The 23,800-nt window shown below is 35.5% G+C and overlaps 1 pseudogene; it reads right to left on the bottom strand.

The window, feature by feature from the left end:
* Nucleotides 1-21,616: 21,616 nt before the first annotated feature.
* Nucleotides 21,617-22,876, bottom strand: LOC103004155 (elongation factor 1-alpha 1-like; annotated as a pseudogene).
* Between the last annotated feature and the right edge of the window lie 924 nt (nucleotides 22,877-23,800).

Here is a 23,800-nt window from a genome sequence, read left to right on the forward strand (position 1 = left end):
TTAGCTCCATGATTCTGTACAAATATCTTAATTCTTTAAATCTCAAATTATGCATATATAAAATTAGAATTATAATAATAGTGTCTACTTTTTAGAACTTTTGTGAGATTAAATGGGTCAATGCATATAATACTGTTAAAATGTTGTAAGTACTCAGCAAATATTAGGTATCTATTAATACTATAAAATAGTATATAAATACTATAAAACACTTGTATTCCAAGCAAAGATATCTAATCTGACATTAACTTATTTACTTCATAAATATTTATTTAGCAGGAAAAAAATAGTAGGAATTATATATAGCAGGAACTATATTAGGAGTTTGGAACACAATACAGAATGACAAATAATATAACTGCCATTAATGGAGATTCTCTTCTATTTGAAAGAACCATTAAACTTCAAGCAAGTGAATCAAAGGAAGAAGGTGTGCAAGGAATTAAGAATATGCAGATTATGACCTACTGAATGCAGACACACCCGCCACCCACATGGGGGCGTCAGGTAGCTCCCTCAGCACTGAAGCTCCCATTTTGGGGAAGTAAAACCCACAAGTGTTTTTGACTGACGATGCAGTTTCAACACACCCACACAAAGGAAGTAGAGCACAAGATTTAGAGATCCCAGAAGCAGGAGAGCCCAACGAGCCAGGGAAAGGGCAGTCCTCCATCCCAGGTCACCAGCCAGCAGGAGGTAGAGAGCAGGGTAGCAAGCACCTGTTACTTCTAAGGTGGTTGAAGCAGAGGTCACTCACCTTCTGCGGGCTTATTCTAAGTAATTATTTTAAAAGATACCCTAAGAAAAATAGAGCAGGAGCTTATGGCTGGTGTCCTAAATTCACATCTTTATCTCAATGTCCAGATTCTGGGAGTGAGCAGGGTTATCACACTGTAAAATGCCTAGGCAACAACACAGAAAAACAAAAGTTGTTTTTCTCATGACAGAAGGTTAATTTCAGATAATAAATGTTATGAAAGAAAATAAAACCTCTGGGGGGGGGGGTGAAGGGAACAGAGTTGGAAATAGGGAGAAGGCAGACACTTTAGAGAACATGGATTCTGAAGACTCATCTATCCTGAGAAAACTTTTTTGAACTTATTAATGTTGATTATCTTTAAAGATGATTTTGTGAGGTTTGGAAAATATGAATTGGATAGTTGGATGCCCAAAGGAAATGTTTTCTATTCTAAATGGAGAAATGTAACTGGAAGAAGTAATTTTAAGGTAGAGATCAAAATGAATGTTTAGAAATTAGATATGACAAAAATAAATAAATAGAGCTTCTAATCATGCCTCTCCCTCGCTTAGGAAAACGGGCTTTAGCTTTGCTTGCTGTGCCCCTTCCACCCCAACTGAGGAAAGCTCTGCTACTTTTAGACTAGTAGGATCTGGTACTCTGGAATTGGGACAATGAAGGAATAGAAAAAACAAACAAACACAATGCACAAAAGCCATGGAGATTTTATCTTTGAGAAAAGCCATCAGAGAAGATAAATCATACACCTAAGATTACTTCAAATGGTGGGAGCTGCACAGACTCTACGTCATGGATGAGCATGATATATGGATGAGGTGTGGTGAAGGCAGAGACTGAAGTGAATGGATAAGGAAGCTGGAAATTTCTTCCCAGGAGTTAGGAGCATTTAGAGAATGGCAAAGAAGACAGATTTTAATAAGATTTTCCATGAACTAAGTGCTTAAATATGTTGTGGAACTTTTAACGCAAGCAAGTAAAGATATGAATTATTGTCTGGGGCATGCTTTTAAAAGGCATCAGAAACTATGAGCACAAACCCTGTGGACCATAGCATCAATAGGGTTACAGAAGCCTTATCAGTGCTTCGTCTACCTGACCACATCCATCTGTTTAGACCAAGGTCTGAGTTATCTCTGGGCTGCCCAATACCTCTCCTAAGCCAAGGAAATGAAAGTCCCTTAGAATTTAAGAAATTGCATAGTGCATCATGTAAGTATGGGAGAAAATGTTTTCTTTGCGCTGAAGCATAGATGAATCAGTTATCTCGGAGCTACTATTGGGAATCTGTCTCACTTTAGGAGTTTCCTGTTTGCCCATTTTAACCCTTGTCTGTGTTTCTTGGATGTCTGCAATTCAAATAACCTACTTCAGAATTCTCTGGTTGCAGAAGATCTGTTTTATGCTGTACTCCAGACTATTAAAGCCTGGGGCTTGGACTTGATCATCTCAATTCCTTGGCTCACTTCTTACTTTTATGAATCTTCATTTTCTTTTCCCCTTGCTTGTATGAAATTCCTGGAATAACCTAAATTAGCCTGAGACTCCACCTGAAACTTACACCGCTGCTTACCTACATATTTGAAGCCCCATGCATGGACCACTTTCCAGATTAGCTAACTATCGATTCTTAATGTCTTGACTGGATATGTTGAATTCTTTTGTAACTTGGTCTCTACTTTCTGGCCCTCTCAAAGCATCCCCAGCTTTGTATTCTCCTTCCCATCTCCTCACTGATTCCTTCTGTTAACCTCAAACTTTGAACCTTAGTCCCCTTTCCTTTACATATTCCATGCAGATGGTGCTGTCAAGTAGTACAGCCTAACCCAATGTGTTTGAATAAGGAGACCGTCTCACCAAACATAACTGAACTGAGTTGGAAATAAGGAATGGAAAACCAAAAGTGATTATTTTCAAACCATTTTTGATATTCAAAGGGCTTTGAAGAGGAACAATAAATACTGTTCTTCAGAAGTACTAAATCTACTTTAATAGCAAGCTAATATATCTTAAGAATGTCTGTACCTTTTTGACCCTACATGAATTTCTACACACAGAAGATGATTGAGTATAGGAAAATTGTATTCATCAATTGGGATTAAAGAGCCCTAAAATTCTCAAGTCTGGGTTGCTGAAACCAGTTGAACAATTAACCAATTAAATTATGCTTGAAATCCTTTTGTGGTTTAATACTCATGAGATCAAAAATGTTCCTTATAAAATTTACTTATAACTGTCATATTTATCAGCATTACTGTCATTTAGCACATGAAGACAGCTCTTTCTTCAGTATATTCACCGATTATTTTCCTTTTTATGCTCTATCCTCTTTTAACTTTCATAAAATATATTTCTCTTCTGAACATTGTTTCTTTTATTTTTTTTCTTTACAAATCTCATGTACCAATGATATTCCTATCTTTACAATAGTATTCATTTTTCTTTTTTGTTTTCTATTCCCATCCTACTACCACAATGTTCTCCATGTGTTGTAATGTATTTCTTTCCTGACATTGAATGCAGATGATTCTGAAGTCATTACAGTGTTCACGTATTTAGTTATTAAGCACCCTTGTAGCATCTTTGCCACCGGACTTTGTCCAGAGCATACGTCCATTGAGCCTGTTTTCATATAGGCAAACTTATTCCTTCCTGGTGTGCTAATAAGTAATCTGTACATAACATCACCAAATTTCACACTTGGACCCAAGTTAGAAAGCAGTCTCAGTGTCAGCCTCTTCACTGTCTGCAGGGGGATATGGTAAGAGGCAGCCTGTACTGTGACTTTGTCAGATCTTTAGTAAATTACATGCAAGGATAAAGAGGACATCTTGCTTTCTGATAAAACACCTTCTTTATTCTCATTTTTCTATGATATATTGGATAACACCATAGGACATAAATCATCATATGCCTAATACAATAAGTGCATAATTAAACACATAAGACCCAAAAACAAGCCTTTACAAAGACCATTATGCTTTATAACAAAAGAGAAAGATTTCACAACAATGAACAAAGCTTTCTCTCCTGCAGGGAAACACAGCTGGCAACAGCATGAAAGGAGTATAACATTTAAAAATTGTGAATCACCGTGTTGTACACCTGAAACATATAATATTGTACATCAACTATACCTCAGTTTTAAAAAAAAGTAAGAAGGAAAAAGTAAAGAAACTAACAAGTAGACAGAAATAATGCATTGAAAAGACAAATGCTGAGAAAATAAAGTCTAGTTTATTTAGCTCAAAAAAAGAGAAATGTGTGGTAAGTACTACAGACCCTCATACAAGGTGTAATGCCTCTCTTTCCTCTAGGACTCAAAGCTAAATGGGGTAAGGGTGCCTTTACAAAAGTTATTCTTTGAAATTAAATTCCAAGTATATCACTTGGAAGTGAACTCTAAATATGGGGAGAAAAGTTGTTGTCCTCCCAAGAAAATCACTTAAAAAAAGATGGTTAACTCTTTAAGTCCTATGTTTACCTAGTTGGACTCTGGTAACCTTTTAAAACTTGGACTCTGGAGTATAGGAAAGAAAAAGAAGCTGAGCCCAGTTCCCAAGCTGAAACCCAAGTGGCGCTCCCTAAGGGACTTAAGGATGTGTCTGTATGGGGTCCCATCTAAGTTTGTTCCAGATATCCAGAATGCCTACAAGAATACCACTGGCTCTGGAAGGGGGAAACTGATAGTGTTGACTGAATACATTTTTATGGAGACATAAAAACAAAAAAAAAAACACACAAAAAAACCTGTGAATGTTGGGAGGGATTTGTTCTCACTATTATACATGAGATTCTTTACTTGTGATGTGACTTATAACAAGCCCCATGGGAATGGTATAATCATTTCCATTTTGCAGCTGAAACTCAGAACTAGAAAGTGACTCATCAAGTAAGAGATGGAACTGGATTCAAAGTCTATAAAATCTAATAGCTCTTGTGTTGTTAAACTGCAGCTCACTACTAGTAGAATTGCTGCAAAAAAATTACCATTACTGTTTTCATCTTTTTGAAAACAAAGATGCAAGTGTTCCTTAGGGACTTCATATAAATAACTTTTCTTAAAGTTACAATCATAAGGCATGGATTTTATAGACAAAATATTAATATATTATATGTGTACATATATGTATCCTGCTATATAATATATACATATATCATTATATATTATATTATTTACTATGTATATATACACATATGTTAATATTATGTTTTTAAAACCTATGTGTTATGGTTGCAATTCTAAAAACCTAGCTTATTGTACACTAAAAAGTATTGTTCTTACAACAGCTTCCTGACCTCTGACATATAGTCTTATTACATGAACACGTTTTTCCTTAATCTAAACACAAGATATATTTAATGGATTTAATTTTGAGGAGTTTACTATTATGATTCTCCAGGTGTGATGTTTTTGCTATTTGTTTTTTTTTAAAGCCCTTTTAGCTATTTATATTACCATCTATCTTTAAGTGTCTTAAATTATATATATTTCAAACTAACAAAACATTAAATGTAAAATTACATTAGATGAAGAAATGGGGGAGTTGATAAAAAGGAAAGTAATCAAGAAACTTACATATATGTGGCACTCCTGCCACCTTGTGGGTTTTCTGTGTTATCCATAGACCTAATTTAATATTTGAGGGGGGAATTTTTGAAGGAGCATTTTGAACATTTTTGTTTTTAGTGTCCATTCCTTAAAATATCATACTCACTAATAAATAAATTAATTAAATAAATAAATGCAATTATTCTCAAATAGTCCAGAAAAAGTATCTGTATGTATACCTATATCTATAATCTATAGCTATACTTATAAATATAATTAATTTTATGGTAATACCTTTACTTTCCAAAAAATGAGAGAGAAATGGTTAATGATAAACAAATGGGTCCTATGATTACAACAGATAAAGCTGGGAAACATTCTATTTCTTAGTCTTGCAATTTTTCTTTAAGTTTCAAATTATTTGCAAGTAAATAATTTCTCTCTCTCTTTCTGTATCTTTTCAGACACTGTTCCAGGAGTTACCCCATCTGCATCAATAGTTTTTCTCTCTCTACTGAGGTTTGAAAAGCCTCTCAATACCCCACTGCTCCCTCCAGCTATTTCATATTTTCTTCTTGATCTTTACTGGAAAAATTCCTCTGGAGGAGAGTCTATACTTGTTTCCATTTATTTCCCTTCATGCTATCTTAAAACATTAGCTCAAACATGAAATAATTAATAATTAAAACTAAATTCCTGATCTTACTTTCCAAACCTACTCTTCCAATAGTCTTCCTATCTAATTCATGGGAACTCCATTATCCTATTTGGCCAAAATTCTCTGCACAATATCGCCTCTCTTTTTCTCACAAAGCTCATCAATCTATCAGTAAATCTTACTGGTTTTAAGATCAAAATATATCCAGAATCTTGACTTTTCAGCTGCTTTACTACAATCTTTCTGATGCAACCGACTATCAGTTGGGTTACTTAGACAGCCTTCTGACTGGTCTCCTAATCTCGACTCTTTCTTCCTTGGAATTCATCCTCAGCACAGTATCCAGACCAATTATTTTAAATAGAAAACCAGATCGAGTCACTCTATCCAATATGTTTAATGGCTTCATTTTGAAAATCCCAAAGTCCTTACAAAAGCCTACAGTGCTCTTTATGATCTGATCATCTCCCTAGCACTCTTTTCCCATTCACACACTCCGCCATTACTTATTTGATAACTTAAACCCCTGACCTCTAGACTCCTCTGTTCCAGCCTCATTAGCTGCCTCACTGTTCTTCAAAGATATCAGCATGCTCCGGCCTCAGTGTCTTTGGACTTCCTGAAATTATCTTTCCCTAAAGATTTGCATGGATATACCTTTTTTAGATCTTTACTCAAATATCACATTTGTGGTGATCAAGTTTAAATTCAACACCACTGCTTTACACACTATAGCACTCCCTATCTTCTTTACCCTACTTTATTTTTTCCTCATAATTCTCTAATACTTTCTTTTGTATTTGTTTATAACTATTTGCCCATTTAGAATGTAAGCTCTCTGTGAGCGAGGACTTTGTCTTTTAGTCTAGAACAGTGGCTGGCTCACTGAATGTGATCAATAAATATGAAATATACCTGCAAAGAGTAACTGAATCCTTTTGCAAAAACAATTCTCCAAGTTGCCTTTTCTGATGATTGAAACTAAAATAAATAACTGTATGTTTACTGTATAGTTGATTAAAAGCAGATCCATATACTACAAAAACAGGTTAGAGTAGTATAAATGATATTTTTCTCAAAAAACTTAAAGAATACAACCGGTATCACTACAACTGAAAATGTAGGCAATATTTAAAATTGTTTCACTAAACACCGTGACTCTGTGTCTTATTTTTTCATATATATCGCCCATTGTTCTTTTGTTTGTTTGTTTTTTGGCCGTGCCTCTTGGTTTATGGATCTTAATTCCCCGACCAGGGATCGAACCCAGGCCAGTGAGAGTGTAGAGTCCTAACCACTGGACCACCAGGGAATTCCCAACATCCTTTGTTCTCAATACCCTGCTTTATACAATGTTCATTCACTCATTCATGTATTCATTCATTCAAGAAATATTTATTTAGAGTTGAACAAGATGGCCTTAATGTTCCCCTCAACTGGAGTAACTTTAGACACACTTCTTCCAGCCTGTGGGTCCCTGACTTTCCTTTTCGTAGAGTATTTACTTCAGAAAACTTGTCATTTCTCTCTCTGCCTCTTTGATGTGTAAATCCTTCTAAAAGTCTCTGGGCTAGATTTACAACCCAGGACTACCTTTCTCAAGAAACTGGGAGCTATCTCTTTGAAACATAATCATCAAGGAACATAGGGCCCCCATCTCCCAGTCTGTAGGAAGGTAGAAGCTTAACTTAGAAGGGCATCTTACTCCAAGTTGTAAAAACTGCATCTTGAAGATAGGAGAAAGTTTACTTTGCCTTTGGGTAAGCCAATTAGTAAACAAAGATGCCCTAATATCCCCCCTTCTCCCCTCCCTCAGCTCTTAAAAATGTTCCCACCCTTTGCTTCAACACAGCTGAGTGTGACGTCACCACTTGGTCTGTCCTCTCTCAGTTGCCGGCAATAGTATTGGAATGAAATCAATTTCTACTTGCTCATCTTGTCTGGTGTGAATTTTTTTCCTTTTTTTTCTTTTTAACCTTTCATTATGCATATTTACTTAGGCTTCCAGAACATCTGGTCATCCTATTTAAGGAGAAAGTATATGATTATTTTATTTACAATCATGGGATAAGGGAGGATTTTCTACATATGTAATACAACTCAAAAGCCAAAATAGAAATTAAAAAAAAAAAAATTATTGATGTATATTTGATTTATGTCATGTTAGTTTCAAGTGTACAGCACAGCGATTCAGTTATACATATATATGTAAATTTTTTCTTTAAAAAAGTATACTTCGTGCCCAGTAGGCGATTTATGTAAATAATCTTTACATGCATGGCAGAAAAATATGCTGGAATATAAAATGATTTAAAACAATCTTGACTTTTTTCCAGGAAAAAGAAATGTCATTAAAGAGTTAGTTCCTGATGCTGACTTTTTTCAAGGAAAATATGCCACAAAGCTTATTTAGGGGATCATGAAATCAAAACTATGTAACCTCTCTGTAATATAATCCATCACACAAATCTTGATTTACTAGGGTTTTATAGTTAAATGCACAAAGTTTCATGCTGTGACCTTTATTAATTTGACTATCATATGTTAAAAAGTAAAATAACACACATATTTAGCCATAGCATTATTGCTGCTATTCAAAGTGATGTTTGGGCTAGATTCAGAATGATTTGATTAACTGATTAAAAATGTTAAAGTTAATTTAATAATTGATAAAAATATGCCACTTTCCATTTCATCACATATCTAATTTGGCCTGTTATGAAATGTATATGTAAAAATTTGTACCAATACCACAAAATATTGTTCAACTTATTGATTTAAATGCGGACAACCCTAGGCACAAAGCTGAATGCAAACATTATTTATTATTGTGCACCCCCCTCCCCCGAAAAAGGTTTTTTAGAGTCCTAACCCCCAATATCTCAGAATGTGATCTTATTTGGAGACAGGGTCTTTACAGAGGTAACCATGTTTAAATGAAAGCATTAAGGTGGCTTCTAATTCAATAAGACTGATATCCTTATAAAAGCAGGGAATTTGGACACAGAGGCAGACACACAAAGAGGGAAAACCATGTGAAGAAACAAAAGGAGACAATAGTCATCTACAAGCCAAGGACAGATCCTTCCTCACAGCCCTCAGAAGGAACCAGCTCTGCCAACACAGTGACTTTGGACTTGGAGCCTCCAGACTGTGAGAGAATAAATTTCTGTTGTTTAGGTTACCCAGTTTGCAGTACTTTGTTACAGTAGCCCTAACAAACTAACACATTATTCTTGACAGATAAAACAATTTTAAGTATTAAATATGATAATGTCGTTTAAAATTCAGTTGGTAATCAAACTGGCTAATCATGTGTGAAAAGAGTGTTTTGGTGAAATTATTCTCCATTTCACTATTTCCTGTTGCTGAACGTTTAAACTGCTCCATAATATTGCTGCCTTAGCATCCATTTGTGTGGCCACAAGGCACACAGTAGCTTTGAAGTGACCCTAACCCTTCCCTGAGCAGGCAGCTTAGATAACAGCCTACAGAGTCACAAGTAAATGTAAGTTCCTGATATGTCTCCCCAAACACCCTGTGATAAGCATTCTCCCCCAGATTCCAGGGTCTTCCTCTTGTGGGCCCCTTAGATAAGACTCCTAGGAAGCTCACCAAAACCACTGTTTTGGTTTGAATTGACCAATCTGGCTTTAGCCCAGAAACCCCAAAATACTTGACTTGTGGACCGTAATAAAGGCAGGTTTCCCAGGCCCTGCCATACTCTCTGCCTGCACCCTGCCTTGACCTACCTCTGTGGCCTCTCGTGGTATGCCAGATTCTACGAGTAATAAACTTTTCTATTTCTCTGGTGAAAGGTGGCTTACCACAGTACACCCCTGGGACCTACTTAATAAGTGTCAATGTAACAAAGTTACAATACCTGTCCATTGAAGAAAACTTACAAAACATGATTTTTTTTAATTTCTGAAATTGACGTAAAAGATTATTATTCACAGAAATAAAAATAATACAGCTCCATATTCTATAATCTATATATGAAATCCAGAAATTGCTAGATTATATATAGTTATGTTAAAGAAAATACGTTTTTCCAAGTTCCTTCATTTTTAAGTTTGGCACTTAATGAATTTGGCCATATAGAGATAAGTTTTCAAACCTTTTATTATCAACTAATTGGTAATTGTTTTGTGAAAAGCAGAAAAATACATGGAATCTGTATGAAACTCCTTTGATAGTGAAAAAATTGAGCAGTTCAGACCATGTTTTACCAACTTTTTTCTCTCTCTCTTACTTCCTCTTCCATCTTCAATATAAACTCCATTGGGATCCTTTTAAACTTTTTTCATTTATGTATTTATCTCCAAGCTTATGCTTCTAGCCCTATAATCTTCCCTTCCCTTTATATTGCATTCACTTTCACTCAACTATTTGATTTTCATGCTTGAATTCTCTGAAGTGAATGGTTTCTTCATATTTCATGATGTGATATTGTACCAGTGCATTCACAACCTAAAATCAAATTTTCCGTTTTAAATGTATAACACTGTAAGTGCCCAGATAATTTACCACCTATTATTTTTATTATTTTTTATTCCTTTAAGATATTAATCATTTCCAAATATCCATTCTTCACAGCTTTCTCTGTTAGAGTTTTATTGTGATTTATCTATTAACCTGCTGTCAGGCATAAATTAATCTTATATTCTTTCACAGATGAGGCAAAGAGGGACAAAGATGTAGCATTTAAAGTCAGTAACTTTGTCACTGATGTAGATAGAGAAGGAATACACAAGAAAAAAAGTGTCTACTTATATTTATGGTATCATGTTTAGACCTGAAGGTGAGAGCTTTCACTCATATAATTATCGCTTATCACCTTGGAGATCTAACTCCAAGGTTTTTTGTTTGTTTTAAATCTGCTACTTGCAAATTTGAAGTGTTAGGAAGACTTTAAAATAGACAAAAACATTTTTAAAAAGAGATTAATTGGTGATCTGTCTGTGTCACACATCCAGATAATTTGTGCCTTTTATGTCTTAAGCTACTTTACAGCTCTGTAAAGTGTAAAAAGCTGATAATAATACAAATGAGTTTTGTTCACAGAAATGCTAAGCAGTTGTGTTCAGTGGAATGCAACTGATGATTGTCTTGTGGATAGACCAATTTTTGTACATATTTTTAACTTCATTTCAGCATTCCCTCACTGCATACAAATGTGTGAATTTTTAAATTTTGTTTGAACCAGCTGTAACATCTTACTGGTTTCTTAATTAATGCATAAATTAAATAAAATCATTGACACGTTCATTTCATATTTGTATCATATTCATGAGCACACGCTCTTTTTAAAATTATCCTTTGAAAGACAGTAAAGAAATACAGTACATTGCATAATGTTAAGACAAATAGACTTCACCTAAGGAGGTCAAGCACTGTTTATAACCTCCTTCCTAATTCAGCTTTTAGGTTTTCCCTTTTCCTAGAATTCTCTACCCTGTGCCAAAAGGTAAGCAAATCTCAACCCTATCACTGTTAGGGAGAACAACTTTAGTCACTTTCAACATTTTGAGGGTGTGTGTGTGTGTGTATGTGCCTGTGTGTGCTTTTAGATATTACCAAAAATTATTAGGAGAGGATAAAAGAGCATTTTGTAACAAATAACCCAACAACACAATTTAATTAAATCTTAGTGGACTTTTCTGTCTTCACCAAGAATCTCTACTGAAATCCTTCCAAGGAGTTATCTTTCCTTTCTTATCCTTCCCAGAAAGCAGTCAACTTTTCCCAAGAATTTTCTCCTGTTTATCTACATCAAATGCCTCCAGCCTTTTTTTGTAGCTGCTTTGTTCAGCCAGAAACCTTGGAGCCAGCCCAGTCTCCAGACTTTGGAATCTTGCTTGCATCCCATTGGGACATTATGTAAGCATCTTCCAACAAAGATGCAATGTTCCTTATATTGCTAGAATTCATTATCATTTACTTGATAGCCATTAACTTTATACATATTCATTCTTAGTTTTTATGACATTCACTCCATTATTCATGCCAATAATATTTACTGCAGAAGCTACACAAATACAGGTTACTCATCCAGGCTTGAAGAAATAATTTTCCAAAGTAACAGAATGGTTGCCAAACTAATATTTAACATTTATATTTTTCATAAGGATATTTACATTGATTATTTTTATAGATGTCAATAGAACACTTTCATTTAGTGAGTGAAAGATGTCATCAAGAAATCATCAATCTTGTTTCCTTTGCTCCACTACCTATCCCCCTCCATTAAATCTCTGAGATTTGTCAATTCTGTCTTTCAACCATCTCATAAAAACTACTCATTCTCTCAATTCTTGTGTCACTGGGCTAAATCAGACCATGTGTATTTTGTTACCTGGTCTCCTATAACACCTCCCTTACTCTTCACTTTCTCTTGCCAATGGTTTTCCAGGTTCTACACTTCTAAAAAACATAGCCATATATATGGCCATTCTGGTCTTCCCTTCCAACTATTTCTGAATTACATCTCATGGACCCATCTGTTTTTAGAACCTTCTCTAGTCAACTCATCATGGGGCCATTTCGGATCAACCAGGTCAGGACATGATGCTCTCACTTATGAAGTGATCTTCATACACTGATAAGTTAAACAATCTCAGTGTTTACTTCATCCATCTTCAACTTCTATCTTATTGCTTTACCTATCTTTCCCTAGAAACTCTCCCACCCGATGTGTGACTTGGGTCCTCTAGAGAGCAAATATTGAAAAGAAGTGACAATTCACTTGTGAAAGCTAAAAGGAGCAGGAAGCAGAAATGGCCAGAGAAGGTCACCAGACCACAGTGGAGATCAGAAATCTATGAAAGGGAAGGGGGATGAAGATGATTGTGCAGAGAGAACTCAGACTGTGATGCAGATCTGACAAAGTACAAACAACCCAATTAGGAACTCCAGAGCAAGGATCACCCATTGGAGGAGTCTTGCACTGAATAAAAATGGCTAGACCATAGTACCTCTAACATACTGAATCTTGGGCTGTCCAGGTGAAGTAAGATCTTGGCTTGAAAACTGAGGTAGATCCTAAGGATGATAAGAGTGTCAGATAACTGCAGTCACTGAAGCGGAAGAGCAATTTCTTTGTCGAAGAAGGATACCAGTGGCACACCTGCTGGTACCATACCAGGTCAGCTTAGACTTCTGTCCTGTATGATTTGGTGCATTGTTTACATTCATTCTCCTCAGGTGCTCTGCTCAGTGTTGTTTTTAGCTCATTCCAGAGCTCTGTCTCTCAAATCTATAGCCACATTACACTCATGCTAGTCCTAGAAATTGGTAGCTCTTTCAATTTACTAGGTTTTATTCACTTGAATGATTACTTGTTTAATATTGACAAACCAAGAATCAACATTTAGGATGATACCATTAACATTTTGGTGTGAAACTAAGTCAAGCTATCCACTGGACACCTTCCATGAGAAACTAGAATTAAAACAATGAAAAATACATCTCCGGTAGCCCTTTGTGGTAGAGTGTAATATAGTTCAAACTATTCACTACCCAACATTATACAACTTTTATTCCAGAGCTCCTTTATATGGAAATATTGTACTTCCCATCCATCGACACCGGTCTTGGTCATATGGCTTACTCTTGCCAGTAAACTATGAAAGGAAGTGATAAGAAGTACCCTTGAAAAAATATTTTCAAAGCTATCACACAGTTTCACTATTACTCTTTAAATTATATTTTCTTCTCTTCGACAAGACTAATAAATGATAGAGGTTCAAATAGGGGCCGTCTGAGAATAAAAGAAAAAAAGATAGAAAAAACATACCAACAACAAAAACATGCACAGCTGCCTTGCAATAGATAAGTGTGAGGTAGAAATAAATTTTGAGCCATTGACATATTTTGAGGTGTTTGCTACTGAAGACTGACCTAGCCTATTGACTGATTCACTTTGCTTTCACTGGTCAACTGTGGGGTTTCATTATGATGTAGTCTGCGTGTGTGTTCTTGGGCCAATTTCTTTATATCCCATGTCTCCTCTGTAAAATAGAATAAGAATGAGATCTATTTCATATGGTTGTCATCATAAACAAATGAATTCAAACATATGAAGCACTCTAAAGATTACCTGGAAAATAATGAATGCTTTCTAGAAGTTTCTACCAACACCACCACCATTGATACTGTACTATTACTAGTCCTACCCCTACTTCACAGACAGCAGTTCAATCCCAATTTCCCATTTCTACCATTTACTAGATTTATGATCTGGCATAATTTCTTTAAACAATTGAACCTCAGTTTTCCCACATAAATTTTTATGTACATTAGTGTCTTTTTAAAAATATATTAGTGTCTTTAAAAACATTTATAAAGTGTCAATCAGCATATAAGACATTTCTGGTGTCCAGGTGAGTTCATTTTCCAAATATTTTGATAAATCAGTGACTTCATTTTAATATTTAATTCTACTCGTCCATATCTAGCCATTTCTTTATCATTTTTTCCTTTCTTCTTAAAATGATCATGGTCATCTGAATATTCTCAAATCTTTCCGTTTATCTTTTTGGATATCTTAACACTGTACTTTCATAAAATTTCATGTATTCTTCACTCTAAACACAACTCCAAATAAATCATATTAAGTATCAACATTTCTGCTGTAAAGAATATTCGACAAAGTTGTGGGCTAAGTTGGCAGATACTTAAATGCATCTGAAATGGATGTAAGTTATGGAGCCTCAAGGAAAACTCTTTTTAGAAGCTATTCTTCCTACTATCATGTTCTCAAGGATGGAGAATAACGTTCTTTCTCATTTTCTTACCAGGAACAATTAAACAAAAAGAAAGCCTTTGTTTTTTTTAAAAAATCCTATAAATTTTGTTTCCTTAATTTTTCTTTGTCTTTGCATTCTTTCCACACAAAACATCTTTTACCATCTGGCTGTGACGTTGATTTTCATCGTAACCCATTTTTCTGAATTCTATAAACAGATTACATATGTGTTAAGTTACCAAAAACAAAGCAAAACGAAACCAAACTAAACCATGTTTTTCAAAAATACAGCATTCATAACTGAAAGAAAGTAAAGAAGAAAGTTCGATTTTAAGTTAGCTTTTCTGCTAGGTTTTAGGATGTTAAATATTTTTCCATTACTCCCTGACCTTCTAGCCTCCTTGACTTCAATTTCTCTTCAGATTCAGTCTATCCTCTTACAATGTCAACGTTACCTTCGTAAGTAAGTAGATTTGATTATTTTACTTTAGAATTCAATCTCCATAGACTCTCTAACATTAATTGGCTAAGGCTAAAATTATTTCACATTTTCGTGAAATCTCTTATGAATTCCGTTTTTGATTTGGTTCCTGTGATGCCACCTACTTCTCTGTTTATTCTCTAGCTCTTTCTCAGCCTCATTCCCTTAACTCTATAAATATGGAATGTGTATTCTCCACCATTCTGATCCCACTATCAACACTTTTCCTTTTATACCTATTCCCATAGAGAGCTCAACTGATGCCGAGCTGCTATTGATTAACACCCATGGATATCATCCAGAGCCTTAAACACTTGCTCAAATGCCACCTGTGTGCTTTTAATGATCCAGTCAGCATCTCCTCATGAGGGCTCTAACAGTACCTCATATTAATTATGTTTAAAAGAAAAATGGTTTCTCATGTACCCATCCCCTTCACCTATTCACAAAAATATCATCTTCTCTTCATGCCTTCCTTGTATCCATCATTGACTCCACCAGTATCTTAACTCTTAGTTTTTATGATTATTATAGAATTGTAGAATTAAAAGAAATCTAATAGACCATCCAAGCCATCCCTCAGGATGTATAAACCTCCACTACAAATTTGACCTCTGGCCAAAGCATCTGTGAACTCAGCAATTGTAGGCTAAATTGTATGTTAATATATGTTTCTCAGTATGAGGTTGATGGTTTTGTCATGCAAAAGAGTTTAAAAACCAATGGTCTACACTCATACTTTCTTTTTTTCTTTTCCTCCATAATTTTTTTTTTGCTTATTTCCAAATTTTGTCAATTCAATCTCTTCAGTATCCCACAAATACAAACCTTCTTTTCTTTTGACACTGTTCCCAATTTGAGCCATACCCATGGACCCTGAACTACTGCTGCAGTTTCAGGTATAAGAGAAAGATATCCTGCCAGTAAACATTCAAGAAAACAACCTGAGAGTCTGGAGACAGAGTAACTCATAGAGTTTTCTTCCTTGTTGTAACAGTTTCCTTTTGCTGTTATAACAAATTACCAATAACTTTATGTCTTAAAACAACACACGTTTATTATCTTACACTATTAGAGGCCAGAAATTGTAGAATCAATATGTTTTTCTTCCAGAGGATCTGGGAGAGAATCTATTTGCTTGCCTTTTCCAGCTTCTAGAGGCAGCCTGCATTACTTGAATCATAGACTCTTTCTCCATCTTCAGAGCCATCAGTGTAAATCTTCAAATATTTGTCTCCTTCTTTCTCTCACTCTCTCTCACCTGCATATCAAGGTCGAGCTGGGGAGGTGTGCTGTGAACAAGTGCTGTGATCTGAACTAATGCAGAAGCTAGAGTCTGTGTTTAAGAGGACACCAGAGTTCACTACCGGTGGTTTTTATGGCTCCAACAGGAGTCTGGTTAAGGCCATTGTTCTGGTACATGTTGGAACATTTCTCATATTAATTCCTAGAACAGAATTTTTCTATGTCCCAGTCTCTTAAAGGAGTCTCTTATAGCCATATAAATAGATTTACTTTCATTTTTACCAGATCTTTCTTGATATGCTTATGTCTGATTGAGAATGCAGTATATGGTATCTTCTTCCAGTTCTGAATAGATTATAATTTCCTCTAGTGTTTAGGTTTTATTTATTTATTTGTTTTAATATTATTCTCCCAAGTTTCAACCTTTTCTCATATCTGTGAACAGAGTTATGAATGCCAGACTCTTGGCAAAGCCTTTACAACTGAAATAGATTCTTAATTAACTTCTCTATTCCAAGCATTCCCCAATCATTGCATCTTTTATGCCTCTGCATCTTTACACTTCTTTGATAAAGTGTTTAATGTCACTTCTTAAGTTCCCTTCTTAAGAATACTTGTTTCCCACAGCAAAACAAATAACATCCAAACTCCCTGTCATTGAACTCAGGATCCTCTGCAATCTGTCCTCAAAACTAACTTCAGGGACTTAACTTCCATATTTCTTTACTCAGAGCTTATCTCTTCTGAGGCAGGTAATAGAGCATTTTCACCTCTGCTAGTCATTTAGTTCATATTTTCAAAGGTGCCATTTGAAAATTATATAAAATCAGTTATACGAGGCAGGAGTCACTGCACACTGAAACATGGTCTCATCATTAGACATAATAATGTCTCAATGAAGTCTGATAGGCTGACCATAAAGAACTTAAAGTGTTTAGGTTAGTGGCTCAAATCTCGCTCAGACCATGGGATTCAGGAACATATATTTATAAGCTCATGTATGAAAACCTTTAACAGTCACTCATCCTTTCTGGGCAAGTCTTGGTCATCAGGTGAGAGGTCAATGCCATCATAACACAGTGATCTCAAAAATCCTTTCCTATTCTTAAAAAAGGATGAAAAATATAAGGCCAGACACTATCAAACTCTTAGAGGAAAACACAGGCAGAACACTCTATGACATAAGTCACAGCAAGGTCCTTTTTGACCCACCTCCTAGAGAAATGGAAATAAAAAAAATAAATAAATAAACAAATGGGACCTAATGAAACTTAAAAGCTTTTGCACAGCAAAGGAAACCATAAACAAGACGAAAAGACAACCCTCAGAATTGGAGAAAATATTTTCAAATGAAGCAACTGACAAAGGATTAATCTCCAAAATTTACAAGTAGCTCATGCAGCTCAATATCAAAAAAACAAACAACCCAATCCAAAAATGGGCAGAAGACCTAAATAGACATTTCTCCAAAGAAGATATGCAGATTGCCAACAAACACATGAAAGAACGCTCAACAACATTAATCATTAGAGAAATGCAATCAAAACTACAATGAGATATCATCTCACACCGGTCAGAATGGCCATCATCAAAACATCTACAAACAATAAATTTTGGAAAGGGTGTGGAGAAAAGGGAACCCTCTTGCACTGTTGGTGGGAATGTAAATTGATACAACCACTACAGAGAACAGTATGGAGGTTCCTTAAAAAACTAAAAATAGAACTAGCATACAACCCAGCAATCCTACTCCTGGGCATATACCCTGAGAAAACCATAATTCAAAAAGAGTTATGTACCGCAATGTTCATTGCAGCTCTATTTACAATAGCAAGGACATGGAAGCAACCTAAGTGTCCATCAACAGATGAATGGATAAAGAAGATGTGGCACATATATACAATGGAATATTACTCAACTATAAAAAGAAACGAAATTGAGTTATTTGTAGTGAGATGGATGGACCTAGAGTCTGTCATACAGAGTGAAGTAAGTCAGAAAGAGAAAAACAAACACCGTATGCTAACATATATATATGGGATCTAAAAAAAAAAAAAAAAAAAAAAATGGTCCTGAAGAACCTAGGGGCAAGACGGGAATAAAGATGCAGACCTACTAGAGAATGGACTTGAGGATATGGGGAGGGGGAAGGGTAAGCTGGGACGAAGTGAGAGAGTGGCATGGACATATATACAATACCAAATGTAAAATAGATAGCTAGTGGGAAGCAGACACATAGCACAGGGAGATCAGCTTGGTGCTTTGTGACCACCTAGAGGTGTGGGATAGGGAGAGTGGGATAGGGAGAGTGGGAGGGAGACACAAGAGGGAGGAGATATGGGGATATATGTATATGTATAGCTGATACATTTTGTTATACAGCAGAAACTAACACACCATTGTAAAGCAATTATACTTCAAAAAAGATGTTAAAAAACAAACAAACAAACAAACAAAGAGATGAAATTGCTTGTCAGATGTTATTTTACCTGTGGTCTAAATTCTTATATTTATATAATATTTTCCATCTTGTCACTCCTAAAAATAATCAAGCTTCCTGGAACTTTTCAATGTTTCAAAAAGTGAAGGAATGGTGGGACCTTCTATTTTATGTCTCTTGGACAAGAGCTGGTCTCTGAGATGGAATTCTTTGGCTGCTCTCTGTGATGGATCCTAAATGCAATTGATCTATACATAAAAACATTGGGTTTATTTTTCCCTCACACCGTTCGCAGATCATAGTACAAATTGCCAACACATCATTTATGTCCTTGTCTCTGCTCACTGGTATGACCAGAACTGAACCTGAGAGAACGGTATAGATGTTTAGTTGCCCATGCTATTCATCAAAATGCCTGCCTGGAAAAAACAAACTCATTGCTGTGAGAAATAATGCTTCAGTTTTCAGACCTCCACTGAGACAAAATGTCCAGAGTTCACAAAATTCAGGCAATGTAAATTAACAATTTCTCCAGCACCTCCTGCTCAACAATAACAAGTACTCAGGGGAGTTCGTAAGTGTCCTTGGAAAATAAATGGGAGGTTGGTGACTTCCACACAAAATCTCCTATGACTTAGGAAATCTCATGTAGTTAAAAATAGTATTCAGCGACTGGACTCAGGGCTACATTTATTCTAAACTAATTTAAAATACTTATTTAAATTTGTGGTAAATACGATAGCCTACACAGTAATTCAAAAAATCTAAACTCTCCTCTCTAATGTAACAAAAATCCTTACAGAATCATTGAAAAACTTAAGTGAAATTGAAATCCTCTTTAAGATTTTATAAACAAACAAAGGAGGAAGGAGAGAAAAAGGAAAGAGGGATTTAAAGTAACATCTTAAATAACATGTTAATTCTCAGTGGCTTATTTTATTAACTACATGGTCAACTATTAAGTCACAATTCCATGGGGCTTTTTTCTGTGTATTCCAAGTATTAAATGATATTTGTATTGACCATGGCCAAAGATAAGCCACTAAGATTATTCTTCCGTTTCATTACTTCCCATGTGTCAGGTAAACTGAAACTAATCAGAGAGTTAAATAAAAGGTTTTCAGTTCTAAGACCTAGACTTTGAAATTCATTGTAAATATATATATATATTTTTTGTCATTGAGCAATAAGAAGTAGTTTGTGCATTGGCATTGGTCTAAATATTTTTTCTAATAGGTAAGACGCTTTCATGACCTATCTGAAAACAATATTTTGATGGCTTTCTCTAAACTGTCACCTTGGGAAAGAAAAAGATAATACATTGATAAAACTTCTCTGTTGAAGAATTCCTGGCATTGCTGAATTGATAGGAATGTTATTTTAAATGTGAAATAAAATGCATTTGCTTATTTGAAAATGTCTTCAGAAAGCAAATCTTTTCTTAAAAACATACATATGTAATCCATACTATTTTAAACACTTGTAAACTCTTTAAAATTTCCCAAAAAGGAATTAGAAAGGAATATTTAATAATGAAGGGAATTTTAAGTCTTGTATATATCATTTACCAAACTTCTGTAGGATACTTCCAAGATGGACAGTTTACTACCTTCTTAACTGTGTAAATAATAAAACAAACAAAAATATAAATATTTATTAATCAGGTCAATGATAGTTTAATATATTAAAAACAAACTTTAAAATTTTTATGTTTTGTCAATATGTAGTTCACACTCTATATTTTAGGTGTGATATTTTAAATCCAAAATCCATTTTATGATATTTATTAATTTGTGTCTTGTATATAAATAAAATAAATGTATATTAATGAAATAGTTTAGGAATTTCAAAAATTTACTTATACCAAAACCACACAACTATTTGGAAAGGAAATCTCTTTTTTTTTTTTGAAGTTATACCAACGCACTTAATATTGGTGTAACTGCAAAAATTTTTATATGCAACACATGGCCATTAACATTACAGTTTTTGGCCTTTTTATAAGGTAGCTTACATAAAAAGAAAGTTGCTCATTGCTTGTCTGTCCTAATCTATGAAGTGTTGTAACCAACAGACCCCATCCCATAGATTTTCACTGTGTACTTAAAGCATACTTGATACCTCCCCTCATGAAAGGTGAACAAACCTGAAATTCCCACCTAGAAAAAAAAATGTTAACTCAGAATTATCAAATCCTGAAGTTTAGGCAGACGGACACCAGAAATGGATTATGGGCAACTCTTAAATCATTCACCTAACTACATAGTACTATAGCAAGTGACAGTGTTGGCCGAAAGAAGACACAGGTTTCTCACTAAATTTTGTTTCAAAGGGTCTCAAAATTCTGTGACAGATTTTTGATCATGTTTTTATTAAAAAGTATTGATTTTAAAGACTAATAGCTTAAAACCACCACACACACACACACACACACACACACACACGTACACACACAAACGATCAACAAAATGTTCCTCTTTCCTTCTGAAGGTTTTTCAATGTATTGTTATTATTTCATTAACCAGTCATTTACTATTCAACTTAAATCGCCAATTGATACAGACGGTTCTGAGACAGGTCTTCTACCTGCCACCCTAATCTTCTAGATTAGGGTGGCAGGTATTATGGATAGTATTCATCTTGAGCTTTCTGGGCAGACACGGTGACCTTGCCAGCTCCAGCAGCCTCCTTTTCCACTATTTTGATGACACCCACAGCAACTGCCCATCTCATGTCATGAACAGCAAAACGATCCAGAGGAGGATTATCAGAGAAGCTCTCAACACACATGGGCTTGCCAGGAACTATTTCTATGGTGGCAGCATCACCGGGTCTGAAAAATTTGGGGCCATCTTCCAGTTTCTCTCCAAATAGCAATCAATCTTTTCCCTCAGCTCAGCAAACTTGCAAGTAGTGTGAGCTGTGTGACAATCCTGCACAGGTGCATAGCCAGCATTGATTTGGCCTGGGTGGTTCAGGATAATCACCTGAGCCTTGAAGCCAGCTGCTTCCATTGCTGGGTCACCTTTGCTGTCACCAGCCACATTGCCAGAACGAATATATTTGAGAGACACATTCTTGACATTGAAGCCCATATGGAAGAGCTTCACTCAAAACTTCATGGTGCATTTTAACAAACTTGACACCAGTTGTAACATTGACTGGAGCGAAGGTGACCACCATGCCTGGTTTGAGAACACCAGTCTCCACCGGTCCCACAGGGATAATACCAACATGAACAATTTTGTAGATGTCCTGGAGGACAGCCAAAGGGCCGATCAGTTGGATGAGTTGGTGGCAGGATGCAGCCCAGAGCTTCAAGCAGCATGGTTCCATGGGCATTGCCATCTTTATGGGTGAATTTCGATCCCTTAAACCACGACAGTTTAGCATTTGGCTCCAGCATGTTGTCATCGTTTCAACCCAAAATTGACACACATGCTACTGTGTTAGGGTTGAGCCAATTTTTTTAATGTAGGTGCTGACTTTTTTTAAACAATATCCTCGTATAACTTCTGGCTGAAGGAATCTATTTTGTTAATATCAACATTTAGTTGTTTCACACCCAGTGTGTAGGCCAGAAGGGCATGCTTCCAGGTCTGCTTGTTCTTGGAGAAACCTGTTTCAAATTCACTAACACCAGCAGCAACAATCAAAACAGTACAATCAGCCTGTGACGTGCCTGTGATCATGTTTCTGATTAAGTCTCTGTGTCCTGGGGCATCAGCGATGTTCAAACAATACTTTTAGGTCTCAAATTCCCACAGGGAGATATCAATGGTGATATAACACTCATGCTCAGCCTTCAGTTTATCCAAGATGCAGGTATCCTTGAAGGAGCGATTTCCCATCTCAGCAGCATCCTTCTCAAACTTATTGATGGTTCTTTTGTTGATCCACCACATTTGTAGATCTGATGGGCAGCAGTGGTCGACTTGCCCCAATGTACGTGTCCAACTATAATGATGTTGATATGAATTACTTTCTTTCCCATTTTAGTTTAGATTTAGTGGTGATTTCACAACATCTGTCTGGTGATAAAATTGTTGTAAAAAAGCTGCAAAGGAAATCTTTACAATCTTTTTGGATTCCACCCACAGTCTTCAAATAATGATATATGTAACACATGATCTTACACATAAACATGGAATTAGCTTTTACTTTGTCTGTGGCTGTTCAGTCTTATTACCTAAGAAGTCTGGAACCATGGTACTAAACTTGACCAAGAGTATACTAAATAGTAGGACAAATTATCTGCTATTATCCACTATTATACTAAATAGTAGAACAACTTATCTGACAAATTATCCCTACAGAGGTCACCCTGTACTAGCTTGTCTACATTGTTATTAAAAAAGTATAGATGTTATTTTTTTGTTTGTTTTTGGTTTTGTTTGTTTTTAGTTTATATAGCCTGGCTTTAGCTGCAAACTTCGTATCTCACACATATTTTGATGGTACATTTTAGTACTCTGCTTTGCCTTTATGCAGTCCTTTATCAGTCCTTTCCATATCAGTCGTGTGTAACAGCTGCAGTTGGTGATGTGGGAAATATAAATGAACTTGTCCTTTGATACAAATTTGGCTCCTAGGCCATCCCTGGTTTGAGGTCACACAAGCCGATAAGAAGAGAATGTATGAATGAAACTGGTAGATCTAAAAATAGCTAAGTTAGCTTTTTAAAAGGTGAAATTGATCAAGAATTCTGTATTTTGGATTGCTTGGGCTGTTTTAGTGAAAATAAAAGGAAGTTTAAAAAAAAAAAATCAATGGCTGCCAGAGGTTCTCTTAAAAACGCAGAGACATGAATCCAAAGGGGAGTCAGGAAGACACACCACCCTTTGATACTAAGTGGAATTCTTCTTAGGCTGCAAAAATATTAAACATGCTAGTATATTTGGATTCATTGTGATGATAA

This window comes from Balaenoptera acutorostrata, chromosome 4 (assembly GCF_949987535.1).
Source record: "Balaenoptera acutorostrata chromosome 4, mBalAcu1.1, whole genome shotgun sequence".
NCBI lineage: Eukaryota > Metazoa > Chordata > Mammalia > Artiodactyla > Balaenopteridae > Balaenoptera > Balaenoptera acutorostrata.